This window comes from Protopterus annectens, chromosome 5.part0, assembly GCF_019279795.1.
Source record: "Protopterus annectens isolate FY-2018-M chromosome 5.part0, PAN1.0, whole genome shotgun sequence".
Taxonomy (NCBI): domain Eukaryota; kingdom Metazoa; phylum Chordata; order Ceratodontiformes; family Protopteridae; genus Protopterus; species Protopterus annectens.
Genome location: NC_056735.1, coordinates 595,989,699 through 596,014,497, shown reverse-complemented (window position 1 = coordinate 596,014,497; position 24,799 = coordinate 595,989,699).

Genomic DNA, 24,799 nt, shown 5'->3' with positions numbered 1-24,799 from the left:
TCATAGTCTCAGCATATACATGTTTAATTGCTAGGTATGTGTTAAAGTTTGGATGCCAGTCTATGGATGTCTCATCACATTTATCCAGTTTTACTTGTGTGGTTGTGAAATGAAAAAACCACAACAGAAAGAAAATTGTCAAAAGTACAGTCGACAAGTGTACGCTCAATAATATGATTATGCAACATTTTTGAGGTTGGTCTGAATTTCTATCTTTGGCCATTTTGTTCTTGTTGCGTAACAGTTACAATGTTTTTCTCAAGTTGAAAGTTCTTTACCGGTTTACAGTGTGTCAAATGGATCCAAGATGACCTTTCGGCTATTTTGACTGCAGTAGGCGTGGCCAGCAGTACCTGGTACGGTCCTTCCCACTTCAGGCTTGCCCAATTCTTCCTCTTTGTTACCTTCACCCAGTTCCAGGACCCCGGGGTTAGAATCGCTTCCAGTGGTCTGATCTGTTCTTTATCTGAAAAAGAGTTAAACTGCAAAAGAGATTTATTTGTTAACAGTTTCCTCATACAACTAACTAGTGAACTATCAGCCTCCTGGTCTGCAGGCATGAGAGCTTTCCACTGAGGTACATAATATGCCCTCCCAAACACCATTTCAAAAGGAGTTAAACCCTTTGCATTTGGAACTGTTCGCATACTCAGCAGCGCCAGAGGCAGACAGCGCACCCAGTTCTTTTGGGTTTCATTGACTAACTTTCTAAGTTTGTTCTTAAGGACTCCATTGTGCCTCTCCACCAGTCCTGCAGACTGAGGGTGATAAGCACAATGGTTCTTCAGGGAAATCCCAAAGAATCGTCCCAACTGTTGTATGGTTTGATTCACAAAATGTGTACCATTGTCACTATAAATTCTTTCCGGTATGCCAAATCTAGGAATAATCTCTTTTATAAGGGCTTTTGCCACTGTTGTTGCATCCAGATTCTTGGTCGGAAAAGCTTCCACCCATCTAGAAAACATATCTACAATGACAAGGCAGTACTTTTTGTTATCACATTTGTTCAGTTCTATAAAATCCATACAAATAGTATGGAATGGATATGGCGGTGTAGGAAAACTTCCTTGTTTAGGTTTAAATGCCCCTTGTGCATGCTGTTTGTTACAAATATGACATGCCGCACAAAATTTTTTTGTGTAATTTGTGAATCCATATGTTTGGAACACTCGGTTTACTAACTGTACTATCCCCCCTGTTGAGACATGGCACTGCCCATGGCTCAACAAAGCTGAATATCTAAACAAATTAGACGGCAAAATTGTTTTTTTCTCATTGGAGATGTACAACCCGTCTTCAAGGATTGCTCCTTGTTTTTCCCATTTTTGTTTCTCTGCTTTTGTAGTAAGTGTCTGCATTGTTTTTAACATTTCTAGGTCTAAAATTTCAGAGGGTTGTAATTCCTCATCTAAAAGTAAAGTTTCTGAGTCTGAAGCTGCTTGCTTCACAGCTGCATCAGCTCTCGCATTACCTTTGGAAATTCTGTCCTGCTGTTTCGTATGAGCTACGCATTTGCAAATAGCTACTTTAGTAGGTAACTGAATGGATTTTAACAATTCTAAAATAAATCGCGCATGATTAATTGGTTTACCACTAGATGTTATCATCCCTCTATTTTTCCACTGCTGTGCAAAAACATGTACAGTAGAAAAAGCATACTGACTGTCAGTATATATGTTTACACATTTGTCTTTTGCTAAGGTACAAGCTCGTGTTAAGGCAATCAATTCTGCTGCTTGTGCAGGCAAGTTATGTGGTAAGGATTGGGCTTCTAAGGTTTCAGTGTCTGTAACTATTGCATACCCCACTAGATTTTTCCCTGTAGGGCCCCTTCTGCATGAGCCGTCCATGTAATATGTCACCTCGGCCTTATCCAAGTGAATATCCGTGAGATCTTGTCTGGGTAAGGTTTTCTGCTCAATTTCCTGCAGGCAACTGTGTGGTGTGCCATCCGCAGGAGTTGAGAGCAAAGTTGATGGATTTAATGTCATGCATCGTTCAATTGTCATATGAGGTTGGCTCAACAGTATAGTCATACAGGAAAGGTGTCTAGCAGGAGAGAGATATGCTACTTTTTCTTGCAGTAAAATTATCGCGATTGCATGAGGCACTCTCAATGTGAGAGGGTGGAATAACACCACTGAGGCTGAAGCCTGTACTGCCATTGCAGCTGCGACTACTGCTTGTACACAGTGGGGCAAGGATTGCGCCACTGGGTCTAACTGTGATGAATAGTAAGCTATGGGGCGTTGCTTATCCCCATGTTGTTGTGTTAACACTGATGTCATATATCCCTACTTACAGTCTACAGTTTGAAAGAAACGTTTATGATAGTTTGGTAATCCTAGAATTAATGAAGAAGCTATTAATTGCTTCAATCTGCAGAAAGCCATTTCTGCTTCAGGTGTCCATTGTAATAAATCCTGTGCTGCCATCGGCTTTTTGTATATGAGGTCGGTCAGTGGAGCATATTCCAAAGCATAGTTTGGTATCCAACTCCGGCAGAAGTTAGTTGTTTCCAGGAAGGACATCATTTCCTTCTTGATCGCTGGTTTGGGTGCTTGTAAAATCACTGTTTTTCTATCCTCACCTAGTATTCTACCTTCTTTGGAAATTACATATCCTAGGTATCTAACTTGTTTTCTCCAAAGCTGTAGTTTGCTGTTGTTTACTTTGTGTCCCTGTGTTGCTAAGAATTGTAACAGTGCTATGGTATCCTCCCTGCATTGCTGCTTGGTGGGGGCTGCTAGTAAGATGTCGTCTACATAAAGTAGAATTTGACTACCCCCCGGTGTGGCGAATCCCACCAAATTACTAGCTATTTCTTGTGCGAATATTGTTGGACTCTCACAATATCCCTGTGGTAGTCGAGTATAGGTATACCTTTTCCCCTGAAATGTAAATGCAAACCAATATTGGCTATCAGGATGTATAGGTATTGAAAAGAAGGCATTGCTGATATCTACCACAGAGAAATATTTTTGATGAGGTTTCAAATCATTTAACAAAGTGTGTGGATCTGGCACCATAGGTGCTCTAAGTATTACTGCATTATTTACAGCTTGTAAGTCTTGAACCATACGCCATTCCCCGTTTGCCTTTTTAACAGGAAATAGGGGTGTATTACATGGTGAATCAGGAGATTCTACCAGTACTCCTTCTCTAAGTAATGCTGCTATTATAGGTTTGATTCCTATCTCTGCATCCTTTCTCAAAGGATATTGTCTCTTCTGTGGTCTGAATGGTGACTTTGGTGTAATAGTAACTGGTCCTGCTGTTCGAATAAGTCCTACATCTGACGTGCCTGTTGACCAAAGAATCTTTGGTATGTTACATAAGGCTTTCTCCTCTTCTTCTAATAAGAATGCTAATCAGCTGTCCTCGCTAGACTGCAAGTGTACAGTTGGGTGTGCCTGTGTTAGCCAATTCAGTTTTTGTTTCTGTATTCCCTGCTCTCATAATTCTAAATCAGTTTGTTTCTCCCATCTCGTTACCTTTTCTCCTAGGTCTGCCCATTTTACATTTTTGTTCTTAGTTAAACTGACATGTGGTAATCGATTAGATTTGTATAGTACAAGGAATTCTTGAGGTAATGAACAGCTAACAACACTGTTTCCCTCAGTATCCCAGTACAGATTACGTAACACTAATCTGTTTGATGATTTCTGAACAATTCTTGCTCATATTCCTTATCAGGTCCTGGTGTGCTACAGTAATACAGAGTGCAATGCAACAAATACTGTCTGTCAGTGTCAAGGGAGGGGGATTTACTGATGGCTACATTTATCAGTTCCTCGGTCACTGCCCTTGGACCAGTCGTAACCAAGTCCTGGCTGTACCAGTAAAAACTTTCACCCTCCGGTCACACCACAAAAGTATCCATTTGTCGCTGTGCCTCCATACCCTGCATAGTCGGAACTACTGCTATGCCAAATATCTGCATAAGGTCCCTACCTAATAGGTTCACTGGACATTTTGCAGAAACAACAATTTTACTACTTTGAGTCATCCCTGAAACAGGGTCAGTTATTGCTATATCATGGGAAAGTGGTTCCCGGTATAGCTGTCCATTTGCAGCTTTCACTAATATATAATCAGGTGATTCTGAATGTTCGGTAACTTGGAGGGGTGTATCAGAGTCCGTGATGCTCCTGGATCACACAGGAATTTAACTTCCTTCCCCTCCACCAGAAGTGTAACTTCCGGTTTTGTGTCTGCTAGATAGAGCTCTAGGCTCAATAATGCTAAATCTAAAATCTCATTTTCTTCATCTTCCATGTCTACTTGCACTTCCTCTACTCCTTCTATCACATTTACATTTGTTCTTTCTTTATTGCCTTTTCCTGATGATTTCTGACTCTCATATGGTGTATCTTCACCATCATATAGTCAGTCCTCATCTCCCTTATCCTCTGTGGTTACCTTCTTATTTTGTTTGCAATCCCTAGCTAGATGTCCTTTCTTCCCGCACTTAAAGCATTCACCTCTCTTTTTCCTTTCTTCAAAGTCCTCTGACCATTTGTCAGACTGTTTATTTCCCTGTGCATTTTTCTTACCCTTTTTACCAGACTGTAATACATAAACTTCAGCTCCGTCTTCAGCAGTGAAGACTTGCGCTTTCTTTTCTTTTTGCTATTAAAATGTCTTTCAGCATGTCTAGCATATTCAAGTAAGGCTTGTAACCTACTAGTTCGATGATCTATCATATGCTTTGTAATGAAGCTACTAATAGGTGCAATGCAACCTTTTAAAAATGCATTTTTCAATTGTTGTTCATACGGGTAATCATTTGTTTGATTTTCAGGAACTGTCATGCCACTATGATTGTTAAAGCACTCTAATAATCTGGCATAGTACCCATCTACTGTTTCATTTTCTTGCTGTATGCATTGATTAATACAAGTCCAGTCTGCTCTAGGTTTCCACTTCTCAGAGATGCGGTCTGTAAGGCCTTTTACTCTATTGTCTAGTTCTGCGCCACTATGTGGGAGTGGCTTAAATTCTGCATTACGAGGATTCTAGGTGCCACTAATCATGTGCCAGTCTGGACCTACAATTTGTCTAACTACGTTTTCTACTTCTTCCCCATTTAAGTGGTAACTTAACCTCATGCCTTGTAAATCTTCTAGTAATTTTGTAAAATTAACTTTTGGATGGGGAATTCCCTCAGTAGCCTTCTGGATATCCTCCGGTGTCCACGGCCTATATACCAAGAGGGTTGGGTCCTGTCCAACCTGTCCTGCCTAAGGATTTGGTACCTCTATAAGTGGACATATTTCTTCCTCACTCTCAGCTTGTAAATTTCTCTCCATTTGATATGATTCTATGTCCCCCTGTGTTTTACGTGTTCGGGACCTAGTTTCAATGGGATCTCTAACAAACAATTTTGGTTTCACTGAGACATCAGGATACCGTGGAGGTAGACCAGCTTGTCCACCCGCTTCATATCCTGAAAAAGGGAGTGGGGGGGAGGAGCCATTGCTACTACTATATTATTATCTTCTTTGTCTAAAAACAATGCCTTTGAATTATTACTCTTTTGTTCCCTACGGTTTGCTTCCTCAATCCACCTTTGTGCCTGAGGAATGCCTAATTGCCGTTGTTTCTTTGCCTGACCTTTTGTATCACTTTTAAGTTGTTTAAGAAGTTTAACAAGTGAAGATTTGTCTAATTTCCCATCAAATTCATATTTGTTAACCCATTTTGCATAATATCTAACATTATCTGCACGTTGTAGTTACATACATTTTACGTCTTCGGTTAGGGGCGGGTCTCGCGATGTTTTAGTGCACTGATTTCCCATGTTAATAAATGTTACGTAACCCTTTTACCACGTGGTACCACAACTTCAGTTCCTTTCACAGTTTATCTAGAATAACTGCCTACCTTATTCTGTTACCCTGATCTATGACCAAATAAACAGTAATTTTTGTTGTCCCTGATCTGTATGACAAATCTGACAAAAAAAAACAATATTTACTGTAACCTAGTCCCTGATCTAAAACAGAAAAAAGGCAAAAAGTCTTCACACCTGAGCCTCCAGTATTGAGCAGTCATGGTTCTAAGTGGAGATCTGCTCTTCAGCCACAGATCAGAAAGTGGCCAGCCTCCTTAAACGACAATTCAGTCAGAGGTCTTTTCACTCAAGAAGAACCATTTCGGTATCTTCTCCTGCATGCAGACTTCGACCACCGCTACGCTCTGATCCGCAGCTTCTGAGGGATTCCGGTCCGAAGGACCAATCTGTTAAATGAAAAAAATACTGTAATAAAAAGATCAATACACAGGACGTTCAGGTTCAGGTTCTTTACTAGTGTTCACCATGAGGCAAAAAACGTACAAGTACAGAATTATGTCTGAATGAAACAGGAAGAACACAACTTTTATAGTATTTCTTACTAGTATTAACCCACCAGGCTGACATAGTCAGTCACAAGGGGTTTTACATCACTTTAGCTTACAATATTCTATTCATCTAAAATGCTGATACTACATTTTGCTTAAAAAGTTTTTCTGGTAAACAACGTGACCTTGCTAGCCACCTAGCTAGTTACAATACCCTTTTACAAAAGTTTCCACTCAAGGTTCTAAATTAATTCGAACATAATAGTAGATACAGTTCTCAATACATTTTTCTTGTTACATGTTATCACTTCCTCCTTGCAGCCGGTGCGTTATCTAGTAACATATACAAGGTCGATTGCTCAGGTGGAAAAGAGCAGAAGATTCTCATTATTTCACACATTTAATTTCCTGACCCAGCAGATAATCACTCGTGAGAAGCATAAACATTAATTCTTGCTGAGCTAGCAGCTGCTGGGGTCAGAGGCCAACTTGCAAAAGGCACACTGCAGTTTCCAAAAGCTTCTTGCAGTTTCATATGAATTCATTTTTCTTGTCATAACATTAATAGAATAAAATGCATTATATCTTTCTTATTTCTTAATAAGCACTAAACCTATACATTAATACATATTTTTCTAACAGTTACATTTGCACACACATGAAAACAATCTTGTACTACATAAAAGCGTTTACTAGACATTGCTTACTGACCATTTCTGAGTCTACAGCCCATGTAAGGCTTAAGAATTATGTTGCATCTCTACATTATTAGAAAGTTGGTGGTGTACATTTAGGCAAACCTGGTTTTACTTTTCAATCTGGAGTGCATGGCTTTATCTACAGAGTGGATTTTTTCTTTATGGTGTGGTGAGGTGGTAGACGGACTTGAGGACTGTATACTTCTTCCACACTTTGGATTAGATTACAGCCCATGACTGTTCAGATTTGAATTGTTACCTCCCTAATCAAGGGTAAGCTATAACAATTTAAATGTACACTTTCAGAAAAGAAGGTGTCAAATACAGATTATTTAATATAATAAAAGTGGACTTCGTAGAGACTGGTCAGATTAAGGACTCATCAATAGGAGCAATGTGGGTTGTGGTCAAGATGAAGGATTATCACTGGACAAAAGAAAGCAAGTGTTTCAACTTAAGAATGTCAGTAAGTTGACAAACTAGCAACAGCAGCTGGTGGAGTGGTGGGGAACTTAGGCAAATCTGAAAGCAATCAAAAAGATAAGAAATGCAGACACAAACTAAAACATCACCATGAGGCTAAAAATGAGAGGAATTTCTAGGCAAAGCTGGTGGGGAATTTTAAGTAAGATGATTAACTGATGGCAGTCAAAGTTTCATGGTGCCATATTGTCAAGGGAACATCTACAATATTGAACTTAGCAGTATCTTGCAAGTTGCATTATACCAAAATGCTTGAATAATAGCAACTGACTGAAATACATATTTGCTGAAGGTTGATAGCTCACTTAGGTTTTGCCTTTGCCCTAATGTGTAGTCACCTTTGATTTCTATATATTAAGTTTGAACACATAGGGGTTAAAGTACTGGGGCTGACAGAGACTTGCCCCCTTAAAAGTAGAGTAGCCCAGATCAAAATGTGAACCAGGCAATTTGTTTTTGATTGACTTGCTTCTGTGAGGAACAATCCTTTGATCACCTTGCATTGTCCGTCTGAAGGTAAAATCACCATAGAGTCCCAAAAGCTGGAAACTCTATTTAGAGCTATCATGCTGATGGAAGTGTTACAAACTGCTAATGAGCTAAAGAAGAATAGATCACCTGGTCCAGATAATTTGATAGTGGTGTTTTAAATAATTAGTGAAACTGCAACTGGCTTGTACTTAAACCTCATTATGCTAGCATAGGGGTTAAAAGGTACTTCCCGATGAAGATGCCCATCATCATAGACATACATACTCCTATATCAGGATACGTCAGGGATACTGATTTATATTCCTCAGAGGTATATGTAGGGTTGGGGGGAGGGGGCTGCTACCCTTGGCATAAGGTGTTAGAGGGTGCAAATTGGCAGATGCCAATCCTTTGGTAGAGTAGTAGTGAAATTTACTTTTCAAGGAAACGAATGCCGATACTGCTTTTGTGATAAAAGTTACAATAAAAGTTTTCTCTTCTTTCCTTTTTTTTAATTTTTATTTATTTATTTATTTATTTATTTTGTGGTACTCAAATATGAGGAGGACAATATAGGCTGCTGAAATAGTTATCTAAATCTCTGGTATTCCCCTAACATTTATTAATGCATAGCATATCAGGAAATTGTTTTTTTTTTCAATTATATTAAATTAAAAACATTGAAAATTCACCATCTATCATTAAAGTAAGCAATTTTACAGGAGGATTGCTTACACAATAGCAAAGAAAACAGTAACTCCTCATTAAAGTGCACACTAGTCTTACAAAACAGTGATCTCTTTATGCCTAATGTGGATATTCCAACATAGCTCAGATATGGATTCGAACAGAAGAGATATCTACAACTGAATAGTGCATCACATAAATAACAGTCTTGGTTTGAGTTAAAACTTATGCCCCATGAACAAAATATAAATTCATCCAAAAAGGCTGTTTGAAACATACACTTCAAATTAAGAAACTTTTTTTGATTCACAATAAGAAGCAACACCAGTAAACATGTAATGACAAACAGAACACAATAAATCATCTGCTGATGCAGTAGAAGGTAAGCCTGATTAATAGTTATAACATAACATGTATGGATATGCACTATTCAGTTAACTATGAATCTAGATTAGCATCCCCAGCTAAGGATAACCATAAGACATTCTTTAGCTACATACACAATCTAAAAGGAAAAGCCCAAATTTGCTCTGAACTGGTAGTGAATGGTACCACTAATACTGAACTAGTGGAAATAGCTAACCTGCTAGTGGACAGGTTCAGTGGAAACGTCTCCCCCATGTCCCTACTACATATACTGCAAAATATTCCTACCACCTACTCTCCACCTAGTATCTCTAAACAGCAGGTCTTAACTGCTCTCTCCAAGGCCAAAAACATAGCCTCTATGGGACCTGATAACATCCCAGGCTGTGTTCTCAATGGTTTAAAACAGGAGTTAGCAATACCATTGGGTACTCTTTTCAACCACAGCCTAAGGACTGGTTTTGTCCCTGCTGAATGGAAAACAGCTACCATCATCCCCATGCACAAGGGGAGTGCATCCACCAACCCTGGGAAACTACAGACTCATTAGCCAAACCAGCCTTATCTGCAAGGCCATGGAGAAAATCATCATGGACCTTATCAACAAGGATATGGGAGACCCAGTTTGGTTTTGTTAAAGGGAGATCCTGCTTGTTGAACCTGATGGGCTTCTTTGAGACTGTCACCAAACCCCTGAATGAATGCAAATCTGTGCATATGGCCTACCCAGACTTGGCCAATGCCTTTAACCCAATTCCCCCTCTCAAGCATCACTGAAAAACTCACCCAAGCTGGGGTAATCCCATATCATATCAGGTGGGTTGCAAACTGGCTCACCGACTGAACACATACAGTCAAAATAGGGGACTCTACCTCCACCAGCATACCCATTCCCAGTGGTGTTCCACAGGGCTCAGTGTTAGGGCCCCTATTGTTTGGAATCTAATTCTCAGAAGTATAGGCAACAACAAAAGGTCTGTGGCTGACAAAGTTTGCTGATGACTGCACACTGGGAGCAGTCATTGAGTCCCTCAGTGATGTCAAAGTTCCACAAGAAGGACGTATGCAAACCAATGATTGGTACCAAAGTCATGGTCTTAAACTCAATGCAAAAAATGCATTATTGTCCCCTTTGGCAAAGGTAATGTTCCTGCAGATTACCATATTAATATTAACATCCTACATTCTAAATCAGTGGTGAGAAATTTGGGCACACAGGTTGACAGCAGCCTTAATATTGATCACCATGTCTCCACAGTTGTAAGGAAGGTCTTCTGTGTTGCTCACCTCATAAGCAAGGGCATAGCTTCCAGAACAAAAGTGGTTATAACCCCCCACTGTACTCTTCCCTCATTAGGCCAACAATAGAGTACAATGCTCCTTTTCATATGTACCTAAACAGGCATCTGCAGCAACTGGAGTGATCTCAAAGGTTCCTCACAAAGAAAATTCAGGGTCTTCTGCTCATGTCTTATGTGGACAGACTGAAATCACTGTCACTATACTCTGAATCATATAGACTACTCAGAGGTGACCGGTGCCTTGCATACAGAGCAACCTCTGATCTTGCCTTAATGGAAATGCTGCACATTCGTAAGTCAAATGGTACATGATTCACTTGCTCTAGGGACCTTAACCTAACATGTGACATCAACAGGATTTGTTGGAGAGACAGATATGTCTCCCAGAAGTTGCAGCTCCTCCGGAATAAACTTCCAATGCAGGTTAAACAGAACCCCTCATTAAGTCTTTTTAAGCATAACTTGAACAACTGGATAGAAAACTGCAAATTCACCACAGGGGTTTTACCTGTGTCCCTCTTGGATAGGAGCAGTCAGTGCTGAATTAGTTCTGCTTATAACAGACCATATCTGTAGACCCTTAAGGGAACAAAGGTTGAACTTGGCTGGGCTTGTAAGGACCCTAGGGTCATTAGCGTAGTAACCTCCTATGAACCTATGAATCTGTGCGTGTGTGTGTGTGTGTGTGTGTGTGTGTGTGTGTGTGTGTGTGTGTGTGTGTGTGTGTGTGTGTGTGTGTGTGTATGTGAGTATACATCATAATATTTAATGCTATTAAGGAAAGTTGACCAAAACAGACAAGATTATAAATATGAAAACATTAAGCAAAATGACCACACACTTTTTCAGCGCTACAGCTGTAAGAGAACCGATACAAACAGGGAAGGTTTTTCATATATTTAATATAATTAATGTCTTTATGTAGGCATATTCTTTTGGTCTCCAATCCACCTCTCTGCTTGTCCATGTGTATTACACTATTATACTCAAAATGTTTTCTTCTTTTCTTTTCTTCTCTTTCTTCATTTTCATTGCTATCTCTAATTGATCGTCACTGCTATTGTATTTACAACACAAGAACTTTCTTTCATATCTGACCTAGTCAAGTTGTATACTCAACCTACATTTTATAATCTGATGTTCGGAAACTTTACCTAGTTAAACTTGATGTATACACATATTACATAAATTTGCAAGCATGCACATGAAGCTATACCATCTCTTGAATAGTATGAGCTGTTTTTTTTAAATGTTTGCTTATTGGAAAAATAAAATAAAACAAACAAACCAAAAGATATTTTTAGTCTAGTACTGAGAATAAATAATCAATCTCTCTCACTTGAGATAACTGAAGAATGAGATTTTCAAAAGGAAACTAAGCAACGGGAAAGACAGAGACATGAAATGTCTAAATCTATCTATATGTCTCTCTCTCTCTCTCTCTCTATATATATATATATGTGTGTGTGTGTGTGTGTGTGTGTGTGTGTGTGTGTGTGTGTGTGTATGTGTGTGTATGTATATATATATATATATATATATATATATATATATATATATATATATATATATATATATATATATATGTATAGAGAGAGAGAGAGAGAGAGAGGAGGATGTGGGTTTTCAGCAGTGATTGTTAGATGAAGGGAGTAGTATTTGAAGTATGAGAAAGCAGGAAGAGAGAACAAATGTTACTCAGCGATTGAACTATATGTGGAAAACCCATAAAATGTGCAGACAAATTCTCAAGCTACAGAATAAGCTATATGGTGGAGATGCTTTGGGAAATAATACCAACAAAACAAAATCACTAATTGTTTGCCAATTATAACCTGTAAGTTAATGAGGCTGAAGAAGATGTTTTATTCATTACTGTGGCTGAGGTCAAACAATCACCCCAAACAATTAAAAACACAGACCCAAGAGTGTAGGTGGTTGTTATAGACAACAGGGCTAAGTCAACAAACATAATGCCTCAGTCTTCCTTATTTCTGTGTCCTGACATGGCACATAATAATTACTTTTGTAGGTCACTTAATAATCTGTATTTGGCTTTGCCCGTAGATGCTCTGATATGCATGCTGGTGCAGTAAAAGCAGTTTAATATCTGCAGGAAATACATTTTCAAGATAGTGACAATCTAATGTGTGGGACAGAGAATGGAGAATAGGCTATAGGAATAACCCATTTTATAAATCCAGCAGGGTAGTAGTAGTGCTTGTGAGGAACTAAATTAAAATTGTAAGCTGGCAGACTTACTATATACACAGAACAATATTAAAAACTGGCAGGGCACACTGAAAGAAAACAAAAATACGGATTGAGATGCAATTGTAAGCTAATAAGGTTACTTTATACACAGGACACTTATAAAAACTTTCAGTACACACTGAAAGAAAACATGAATACAGCAAATATATTTCACCAGATGATCAGTTAAATGAAACCATTTGTTGTCATATGAGCGCTCTAACCCTATATTATTTGCATTCTAAAGAGCAGGCAGAGGGAAGAAAATATAACAAGTATGGCATAACTCTGTTTTGTAATGCCTAACAAGTTAATTATTTAGAATTTAGTTAAACATGTTATCTACTGTATCAATTATAACATTGCTAAGCTTTTTTTTTACCTTTACAAATGAAGAATAAATTATGTCAGATTCAAACCTTACAGAGTCCTGAAATATAAGGTTAATTGTCAATTAATTGGTTGTCATTTAACAAGAAGGACATTTGCAGGCTCTAACAATATACAGCTGAACTTTTGCCATGCAGATATAGGCTTTGTCATTATGGCCAAAAGAAAACATGTTACATTTAATATGGGTCAGAAGCTGTGAAAAGCAGACATGTCACACTCCACATAGAAATAAGTGTGGCTAAATTGCCAGCAATTGACTGGGTGCATCAGTGTCAGCTTAAACAACTGCAGATCTACAAGGACATGTGGTTGTCATGGAATGCTCGTGCTGTGGTCTAGTGTCAACTCAAAAAGACACATATCCTTGTAACAATAAGCAGATAGACAGTGTTATATGCCTGAGGTTCAGTTAACAGTCAAAGTTCCTCTAAAGTCATAGTAAAACAATTTATTTTGCACATACTTTGGATTAGTTATAAAGGATTCTAATAAGACATATTGCAGTTGTAAATCTTTATTTCCATAAAAGATATTTATGGAAGGGAATGGTTGGATGCATATAATCAAGACTGACTTCATAAGCAAAGAAACAGGGAAGTATGATTTCTAATAATTTCTTATCCAGGTATGTAAACTTGTTATTGTTGATATTTTTCAATAACAAGCTGGATCACGATCACAAGGGTAGATGCAATATACAAATACAGACACTTTAGAGTAGCTAATAAAAAGTCATGTTTGTTTTTGGGGAGGTGACAAGAAGTGAGAGTTTCTAGTGAAGACTATCGCAGATGCAGGGAGAACATAAAAATTCCATACAGTGAGTGGCTGGTGATCAGGACTGACTCTATGACCTTGGAGCTGTGATTGGATGACATGTTTTATTTTTATAGAGCATTTTATATTGCACTTTAAATATTATGATACAACAAATCTTCATAAGCAGTATTTTAGTCCATTCAGGAGAATGAAAATGAATTAATTCATTTTAATAGCCAATTAACCAAGGGGGTTTGATGTATAGTGGGATACTAACTCACCACTCGGTATGATTTCATTTACTTTATACAATAATGCTGAGAACTCATTATGAATTGCACAATTTACATATTACAAAACCAGTAACATTAATACAATTAACTATAAATTAACTATAAACAATTGGTGCAGAAATAAACAACAGTAGATTGCCTTTCTGTTTATGATTTTAGCAAACTGCTGTTCTGCATTATGAGAATGTCAGTATGGGCAACTACATCCATCTATTTATCTATCTATCTATCTATCTATCTATCTATCTATCTATCTATCTATCTATCTATCTATCTATTTGTCAGTCTATCCAGTGTAGCACAGTGTTGTTACTCTCAATATAGGATGTGTTAAAATTAATGTGTGCAAATACTATTGCAAATAGTATTGAATTTATGATGTGTTTAAAATGATGCCTTGTAAATACCATTATAAATATTGCTCTACAGAAAATATGTTTTCCTTAAAGAATGATATCTCTATATTAGGTAGAAATGCTTATTTAAATAAGACTGGTGACAAGCAATTACTTTGTTAATGTAATGTGTAAAAAGATGGAGTATGGCCCTGAAGATTAGTGGTTCTGGGAATTATGCCATGGAAGTTTAGAGACAATGTGAAGACACCTGGAGATATTCTGCTGCGAATCTAGCCAGGGGGAAGCAATTTGGATTTCTTCTGGTATTAGACCTGAATCAGTATGATAAACTGTAGAGTCTGTCTGTATTTCCATTTTCCTTTCCTAAGGGAGCGTTTGCACCATTGTACTATTGTTGTACCTTCTGTGTTAACAAAAATCCATTATTTTTTGACAATGTACTTCTACTGTATTATTAAATTCCATAGTGGTGGGTTCAGTAGACAAATATGGCACACACTTTTCTATGTCAAGAAGGATTCTGAAATTACCTTTCACTGTAAGAAATCTGAACAAAATGTTTATCCCCCACTAAGGGGCATTAATATCATGGTGTGTACTAGCTGTGTTTCTTCTGTGGAGTATACTTCTGTGGTTCCAAGGTGACAACATTAGGACAGCTGCTGCAAACCATTGGTGCTACAGCCAAGTGAATGGTCACAGATACTAATTTCATGGTTATGCCAAAGGCAGCACTCCATAAGCAACTAACCAGTGTAGGAAGATATTGAGGTATATGATGTTTTAAGGAGGAGAGCTTGTATCATAGTGACTGGGTTAAAGTCCTCTCAACCCACCTAACTGGTAAGCCTTTAGATGAATCATGAGTAGGGATGGGACTGAACATCAGGATTATGATAAGATTAAAAAAGCACTGATAGTATCTCTGGGACACAACTCAAAAATGTAATAGTTGGATATTTTCCAAACAATATAATAAGATCTCAGTTATGCAATATATTTAAATCATGCTATTAAACTATGATTAAATCATGAAAGTAAACACACTAAAGTTAAAATAAAAAAATGTTAGCTACTGATACATTTTAAAGGACTTTGCCTGCTGCTTTAAGAAATATGGTGTTTCAAACTGACCCTAATTTTGTTATACTTTATACAATGAACCTCTGTTTAAAACTTAACAATCTAAATCTGTAGAAAGGTCTGTGTCAAATTCTAGTAACACAATGAAGTTATCCACTGTAGACATACGTATGGCTGGAAATGAGTGGCACATAGATTTTACTCTAGTGGTAATAACGTGTGTTGAGATTATGGAAGGTAATATGCGTCACCACAATAGTTGCCAGCATTCTGCTGTTGTGATTTTGCAAAATTAATTAACTTCAATGGATTGTTTGATGGCAAAGAGCTGTAAGGCCTATTAAACTCAGGCAGTACTGTTGCACCTATAAAGAGCAATAGGAAGAAGACCTTTACTTCAAAGTGGTTGAATTAGTCTGCACTCATGGAAAAATATGGAGTATCCCATTACTTAAATAAGAATATAAACCAAATGTGGAAAGGTAGTTAATCTTGCTGCTGTAGCTTCCAATTTAACACCCAATATGATAACATTATAATATTTCCCAGTTTAAAGCTTTCTGGAGGTGATGTGAAAATGTAATTCTTCTGATAGACTACATTATCAGCTTGGATAGGAGAACCAGCGAATGAATAAGTCTATTGATGCCCATCTACCCAACCTGAAAAAAGTGGGGCAGAAACCAGAAGACACATTCTTAAGAGTGTATAAGTTCATTGAAAATATGGCATGGCATTAGAAAGTGCTAAAGGTACAAGCAGTTGGATAAGGGTATAGACAGCTGGATAATAACTTAAGGGGAAAAAATGAAAGAAATTGAGAGGGTGATGTTCGGTCACCATGTGATAGAGGGTAAGCTACAGAGAAAAGAAAAAAAGGAGGAGGTAGTCTATATCAAGAGACAAGATAACCTTAGACTGAGCCCTAATGATTTTCTTGATATTCCAAATAAATGGACATTGACTAGAAAGAAGATGGCTCAATTCATTACATTCATAAATGAACACAAAAAGATGCAAGGGCTCCAATGAAAACCAGTAAATCCAAAATAAGAACCCAGGGACGCACAATAAAGCTCCCAGTCGGCGAATAAATTGCCAAATGCACCACGTGTTTTTTGACAGCGTAAACACTCAGAGTCAATTAAAATCACACTTTTATTGAAATCACCAGCATTACCATTCAAAACATACGTTTTCATTTTGTCACTTCATCAGATGTGGGCTGAACAATCTTTTATGACAAGGCAGCAGATCAGTTAACAGCCAGAACAACTGTTACCTTAATTGTACTGTTAAGATACAAAGGTCAGATTTCATGCAGTGCAAGATGATTTCCAGAGGGCTCAACCTTTATCCGCTTGCCTTACTTTGACTACTTGTCCAAGGTTTTTTAAGTCAATCCAGGAGTTTTACCAGCATTACCATTCAAAACATACGTTTTCGTTTCATCACTTCATCAGATATGGGCTGAACAATCTTTTATGACAAGGCAGCAGATCAGTTAGCAGCCAGAACAACTTTTACCTTAATTGTATTGTTAAGATACAAAGGTCAGATTTCATGCAGTGCAAGATGATTTCCAGAGGACTCAACCTTTATCCTCTTGCCTTACTTTGACTACTTGTCCAAGGTTTTTTAAGTCAATCCAGGAGTTTTACCAGCATTACCATTCAAAACATACATTTTCATTTCATCACTTCATCAGATATGGGCTGAACAATCTTTTATGACAAGGCAGCAGATCAGTTAGCAGCCAGAACAACCTTTACCTTAATTGTACTGTTAAGATACAAAGGTCAGATTTCATGCAGTGCAAGATGATTTCTAGAGGACTCAACCTTTATCCTCTTGCTTTACATTGACTACTTGTCCAGGGTTTTTTAAGTCAATCCAGTTTTTTTTTTCTTTTACTCCTGGATTGACTTAAAAAACCTTGGACAACTAGTCAAAGTAAGGCAAGAGGATAAACGTTGAGTCCTCTAGAAATCCTCTTGCACTGCATGAAATCTGACCTTTGTATCTTAACAGTACAATTAAGGTAAAAGTTGTTCTGGCTGCTAACTGATCTGCAGCCTTGTCATAAAAGATTGTTCAGCCCACATCTGATGAAGTGACGAAACAAAAACCTATGTTTTGAATGTTAATGGTGATTTCAATAAAAGTGTGATTTTAATTGACTCTACTCTGTTGAAAAACATGTGGTACATTTGACAATTTCTTCGCTGACTGGGAGCTTTATTGTGCATCTCTGGGTTCTTATTTTGGATTTACATGCATAAATGAAAATATTATCACAGTTGTTTTTCATAAATGATAAGATTAATAAAAAATATAAACAAGGTAGAAATATCAGCTGACTGTAAAGAATATTGATATGAGATTTATTTCTTAGGAAACATGTCAGCAGTAAGACAACAGTGCCAGTATTGGTATGAAAGGAGGCAATGCCTTTTACCTCATGAAAGACTGACCCAAGGAATCTCCAAAGTTGATAGACTTCCAAGAAAGCCATACAAACTTTAAAAAGGCACAATAGGAAGATGATAGTTTGAACTGAGCAAAGGAAAGTATAAGAACAGTAGAGTAAGAAGTTCCACAAAATGTTCTCACTTCCTAGCCATACTGTAAGTTACAAACTGATTTATCATGTAAAAAATGGAAGGAGACTGAAGCAGTAGTAGACCAACAATTTGTGCCCAAACATTGCAGAAACTTACTGATAAGGCCAGTACATTGTCATGAACCAGGAAGATTACAAAGAATGGACAAGGTTAAGTCACAGATTCTAGCAAAGTTTCATTGTCATGGAATAATGAAAGAAGTTGAGAACCTCTGTGCTGGATACCCAGAATGCCATAAGGCATCCACTTATCCAGGTTTGAAAAATCCTCTGATTCCTCTGCCTATTAAAGAGCTGCAGTCTGAATGTACTATTATGGATATTGTTGAGCCATTATAAAATCCAGCAATACATTTCAGTATATGTTGGTTATTTCTGACAATGCAAATAAATACCCATAGGCTACCCATCTATACAACACTAACACAAATTCTTTTGCTAGGGAGTTAGTCTTGATTTTTCCATAGTAGGGATATTACCTTAGAATAATGCACTAATTATGCTAATACTTTTAAGGTCAAGCAGTTAAAAACTTATGTTTACCATCCCCAGATTGATGTGTTTTATGTGTTTACAAAAATTCATACTTAAAAAGGTCACTAGGGAAGATCGTAAAAACTTAATAAGTAGGATAAGACAGGACACGACCACCACAGAATAGTACATAAAATCCAAACTTTATTTTAGATGAATGAGCGCTTTCGCATGCTACCTCGGCACGCTTCTTCAGATTTCACTTTAACGTTTTTATCTCAGCATTTAAATACCATCACAATTATTTAATTGAAGACAATCAACCCTAGATGCAAACAATTAAAGTAGTTATGTAAAATAATCTACGTCCTCCATTATAAATTCTAGTGGCAAAGAGTCTTCATTTAAAATGAAAATTAATAAACTCACTTATTATATAAAATTTTATATAAAACAATCTACTAGCATCAAGTCCATAATACAAGCTCATATAGATAATATATACAAAGAAACAACTTCCATAAAATGTATACTATAACCCACATAAAATAGTTCATATATTCTGTGTGTACGCATATGTTTAATGGAGTGCAAAAATATGTATATATATATATATATATATATATATATATATATCCTCAATGTACCTATGAATTAAGTCACATCATGGTTATGTATTACTAAATAATAAATAACATTAAAAGCATTCCAGCTATTTATCCGTATGTTGCTGATACTCATGGGGTCCTAAATAACTTATGTATATATATGCATGACATCCATGTGTACATAAAAATGCCGAATGAAAAAACAATAATACAATACAATAAAAACAATAAGGGCTATTGTCAAAAAATTATTATCAAAAACTTATAGATATATATGGATGAATATAATTGTTAGATACTGTACTACCACAGAAATTTGAGAAGAAGTGAATCATCCATTGAAAATTGTCATAGAATACTATATTAATTTATTAGACAGGCCAAAAGTGGTGATTCCAATCCCTAGACAACACATGGAAAAATCTCTGATTACACAACAAGGATGAACAGCAGAAATGCAAGGACCAATGCACTTAAGACTGGAGATGAAGTACTAGTTTTGGTCCCCTCCACAGAAAACAAGTCTTTGTTCAGATAGCATGTCCATTTGAAATATTGGAAAAGTTATGTAATGTAAACTGCAGGTTAGACAGACTGGTAAGAGACGGTCCCAATGAGTATGCCATATTGATGCACTTAATGGAAAGAACTACATCCTTAGCATTTACTTTAATGGTAGAAACTGATGGAACGTATAAAGAAAGGTCACCTCTTTGTAGTTTGGTCAGATGACATGCTATCTAATCCAAAGAAACAAGAGATAAGAGAATTTCTATTAAAGAGTATTGATCAGCTTCAGAAGCATCTTTGTTTTACAGTTAATTTTATTTTGCATTACACTCCTTATGTTAACGTCACAAGGGAATTTGCAAAAAAATAAAATTATACTCCCTGGGATTCAGCTAGCAGCCATGCAGGAATAAGCTATTCCTGCATGGCAGGGTCCGTTCCTGTTCAGCATGGCAGCACGCCATGCATATGTATGAAAACACGCTGATGTGCTGTAAAATGGATATGTTTCCATGTACAAGCACAGAGTGTGTGTCTGAGAGCAGAGTGCTCACAATATACATGTCCCCTGCACTCCAGAATTGCCTTTTGGCAATTTAAAATGAGCGAGAACTCTTGTAACACCCCATCCCATCAGGATAACAAATCTGGTCAAAGCCATAAGCGACAATCATCCCTACCAAGACAAATGTTGTTAGAATAACACATGTAGCATAAGCACATAGCACACAGCTCCCAACCCATCAGAGTAAGGAATGTTGACAAAGCCAAAAGGGACAATCGTCCCTCAAAGTAGAAAGGTGATAGAATAACAGGTTCAGCATTAGCAGGGATATTCTGAAGGGTACAAATAAAATAACACAACAAATATTTTTTTTTAAACATGCAATAACATTTAAGCGTAGCTACATGGGTGTTCCCATTGCTTAGCTATGCTTAGTGCAGCTTAAACAGCATAATAAGTTAAATAGCAAAAGACATCTAGCTTAAGCAGTATTGAAATAATGTAGTGGTTAGAGCATATGATTTGGAAGCAGCCCTTCCCAGTTTGATCCCCACTGTAATTATTTTCGATGTGAAAGCAGTACATAGGTTCATAGGTAGATACTAGGCTATCTGCCCTACGGCATTTATAAGCCTAGCCAGAGTGTATTCGGCTTCCGCCTCCCTATTAGGTTAGCCTACTGTGCCTCTGTAAAGTAGGTCACAGAAGGTACCCTTTTAAGATCAGTTTACTGTGCCTCTGTCTAGCAGGGACACAAAAGAGATCCCAGGGGTGAATTTGCGATTTCCCATCCACGTGTCCAGATTTCGCTGAAGAGGGTCAGCGAGGGGCTATGTCTAACATGAACTGGGATTCTGTTCCAGAGTGAGGGGAGCCTCTGGGAAATGAATCTGTCCCTCCAGCATGTCCTATTTATTTTTGTGCTGAGATTTAGGTCCCTGGAGCGTGTATCTGTAAGGGACTTGGATTTTTTGAGGTGGAGCATGTCCATTAATTCTGGGTTTGACATGGCTTTGTATGTCAGGCATAGATCGCCTGAGTTGGCAGTAAGCAACTGAGTAGAGCTGGAGTTTCTTTAGTCGAGCTGCATAGGACATCTGGTTTGTAGCCCATGATTCTCTTGGTGAGGTACTTTTGGGGTCTCTCCAGTTGCTGCAGGTGTCGGGTAAGGTATATCGCAAAAGGGTCATTGTATTCAATTATGGGCCTGATGAGTGACAAGTAGAGGGGCACAATGACCTCTCTTGATCTAGATGCGAACCCTTTCGTGATAAGGTGGGCTATATAGAAGGTCTTTCTAACCACTTTGGCAATGTGATTATCAAAGGAGAGATTACTATCTACGTTGGTCCCCAAATCTCTAATTACTTCTTCCGTACTTAATGGATTACCACCTATGTGGTAATTTGAGGGCACCTTGTTTTTCCCAAAGGGGATGACTATGCACTTTTTAGCATTTAGCTTGAGGCTGTGGCTCTGGCACCAAGCATCCGTCTCTGTGAGACCCTTTTGGAGGATGCTTGTGTCAGCAGGAGATTCAATTATGGCCCCCAGTTTGCAGTCATCTGTGAACTTTGTCAGCCATAATCCCCCCATATTAGCCTGAACCTCAGAGAAGTACATACCGAACAAGAGAGGTCCCAGAACTGAACCCTGTGGGATGCCACTTGTAACTGGTTTGGATTTGGACATGGCACCTGCGATTCTGACCATGTGGGTTCTATCTCTGAGCCAGTTTGCAACCCATCTTGTGATATAGGGGTTGATATTTAAGCTGGTAAGCTTATTTATGATGCCCAAGTGGGGTATTGTGTCAAAGGCTTTTGCGAGGTCCAGTTAGGCTGTGTGGACTACCTTGCTCTCATCTATGGCTTTGGTAACTGTTTCAAAGAAATCAACTAGGCTTAAGAGGCAAGATCTGCCCTTAACAAAGCCGAATTGGGTAGGGTCCAGTGTCTGGAGGCTCCCACTGTCTTTGTTTATGAGTTCCATGATAATATGCTCCATAGCTTTACAGACCAGACTAGTCAGGCTTATGGGGTGATAGTTTCCGGGGTCCGTTGTGGCACCACCTTTGTGGAGTGGGACCACTGTAGCTGTACGCCATTCTTTGGGTACATATCCTGTAGTAAGGCTAAGTTTGAACAGTGACTTAATGTGAGGATTCATTTCTTCTTGGAGCTCATGTAAGACACAGCCTGGGACACCGTCCGGTCCCATAGATGCTGTGTTTTTTGCTTTGGAGAGGGCAGCTTTCACCTGTGCATCTGTGATGTCAGGGAGGTTACATTCAGTTGGGATGGGCATTTGCTCCTTTGGGGGGGGGGGGGGAGAAGTTTGCGCTGAATCTGTCTGCCAGGATGTTGGCTATGTCTGTAGGTTCGGAATATTTTGTACCGTTATGCAACAATTCAGAGCATATCCAGCCAAATTTATTTTTTATAATTAGCTACTAAATAACATATATTTGTTAACCAGAGTACTGTAGTAGGTCCAGATGTGAGGTGTCAGTTTAATAAAGTTGTGAAACCCCCATATAAACACAAGTGCCACATACAGTATAGTCACACATGAATAAATGCAATGAAAGTACATTGGGGGATGTCAAGGACAGTAAACAAATTTATAATATGCAATGAATGATGAATCAATCCCATACAGCAGATAGTCTATGAAATAAAAAATAAGCAATGCTAAGCATTGCATAGCACTGCTTACCAGGTGTAAACATTGTGTAAATATGACTGCTATGCAATGAGTAGCCTAGCTAAGTGGATTTGCCCATTGGTAAGCAGTGCTGAACCTGTCACTTTAAGCACTGCCAACCTTAGCTAAGCAGGTTTGCCCATAGCTTAGCTTAGCTCAGCAAATTCAAAACCATCCAATCATGGCAAAGGGCAGGAAATCAGCCATATCTAAACCCCACAGGTAGGAATACAGCTCATAACTGGTTGCAGATTCCCACTGTAGGCAGTATGGCAGGAGTTGGTGAGGGCATGCACTTCTGTGTGCAGCACTGGGGCATACAGGAGTCCAAGGTCATGGCAGGATTCCCGGTACAAAACCATGATGAGAGACTGCTGCAGGGCCAGTACCAAGGCTCTCAATATAAAGCAGAAGCCTGGGACCATCTTGCCTGTGATCTCACCAGTGCCACTGGTATCCCTCGGACTGGTGAGCAGATCTGGCACCACTATGCTGACTTGAAGTGGAGAAAGAGGGAGCTTTTGGATGAGTTGGTCCAAGAAGCAAGGCAGAGGGGTGATGTCCCAGCAGCGTGTAAGTACTCATACCAATAACTGTTTACTAATGTCCAGCCTGTGTATAAGATGGATAGGTATGCCTAAATATTTCTCTACTTCTCTTACAGCAGCAGCTGAGTGGGTTGTGAATCAGGAGGCTCATGCAAGTAGGTTGCAAAAGTTGCATTGCGAGGCTGGTGAGTAACAATCCTACTTGCAGCAGTCATACGAAATAAGTATAAAGTAGTAGAATGTCACCTGGCAGTATAAAAACTGTGTATGGGTTGTACTGAATAAACCAGACAATATGTCAGTAATAGTCCCGTATAGGTCATATTTAAATAAAACTGTAACTGCCTGGCAATAAAGCTCTAAATCATGGAGTGGTTGTGTTTACTCTGGTATTGTATGGCATTTATTGTTGGATTATCTGAATAGTAATGTTGTGTTAACCACTGTAACCCACACTGTGCTACATAAAAAATGTCTAGGAATGTCTGCATAAGACTGTTGTAAGTACAAGATCAGATTGTACAACCAAGAAAGACTTAGAGAGAAAACACTAAAATGATAGACAGGCATATCCAAATAGCACACTCTGATGAAACTTACATTGTTGCATTTTTAGCAGACACAGCCATGCTTCGAATCTTGGGAGTGGTAGTAAGCTATATGCATAATCATACCTCTCAACTGTACAGATTTTTTTTCAGAATGTCCATATAATTGTCACATATTTTCTGCATGATCCTCTGACCTCTGGCAAATCAGTGGGATCATCTCAGAATTGTAGTCACTAAATAATGACATACATTTGATTTTCAGACCTCAAAACCTTCTGAAAATGTATATTAAAAAAAATCTTGTCACTCTAGCAACTCTCCAAGTTTATGACAGCAATATTAAAAATATGTTCCTATTTGTGCCACCATGTTGTCAAGCTTTGTCCAGAGTGTGTGCATTAAGAGATTGAGAGGTATGTGTATAATATTAACTCGGAATTTGGGAATATGTGTAGAAACAGTCATGTAGTGTTAAAAATCTTCCCTCCACAGGTCTACCAGGTAAGAGATGTAGAATTTAGCTATAAGACAGTTGAAGTATACACTGTGTACAAACATACCACTGCCCAAATCAAGGCCACAGGGTATTGTAATAATACCTCTACAGTAATGATTAGAGCAATGATCATTAACGTTGTGAGTACTGCAAGGATAAAAAAGTTGTCAAGTGACATCTGTCCCCCCCCACCACCATATCTGCAACAATAATCTAAACACATAACTCAATGGGTATGTTTACACCAAACCTGTTTGGACATATGTCCTATCGCTCAACAAATA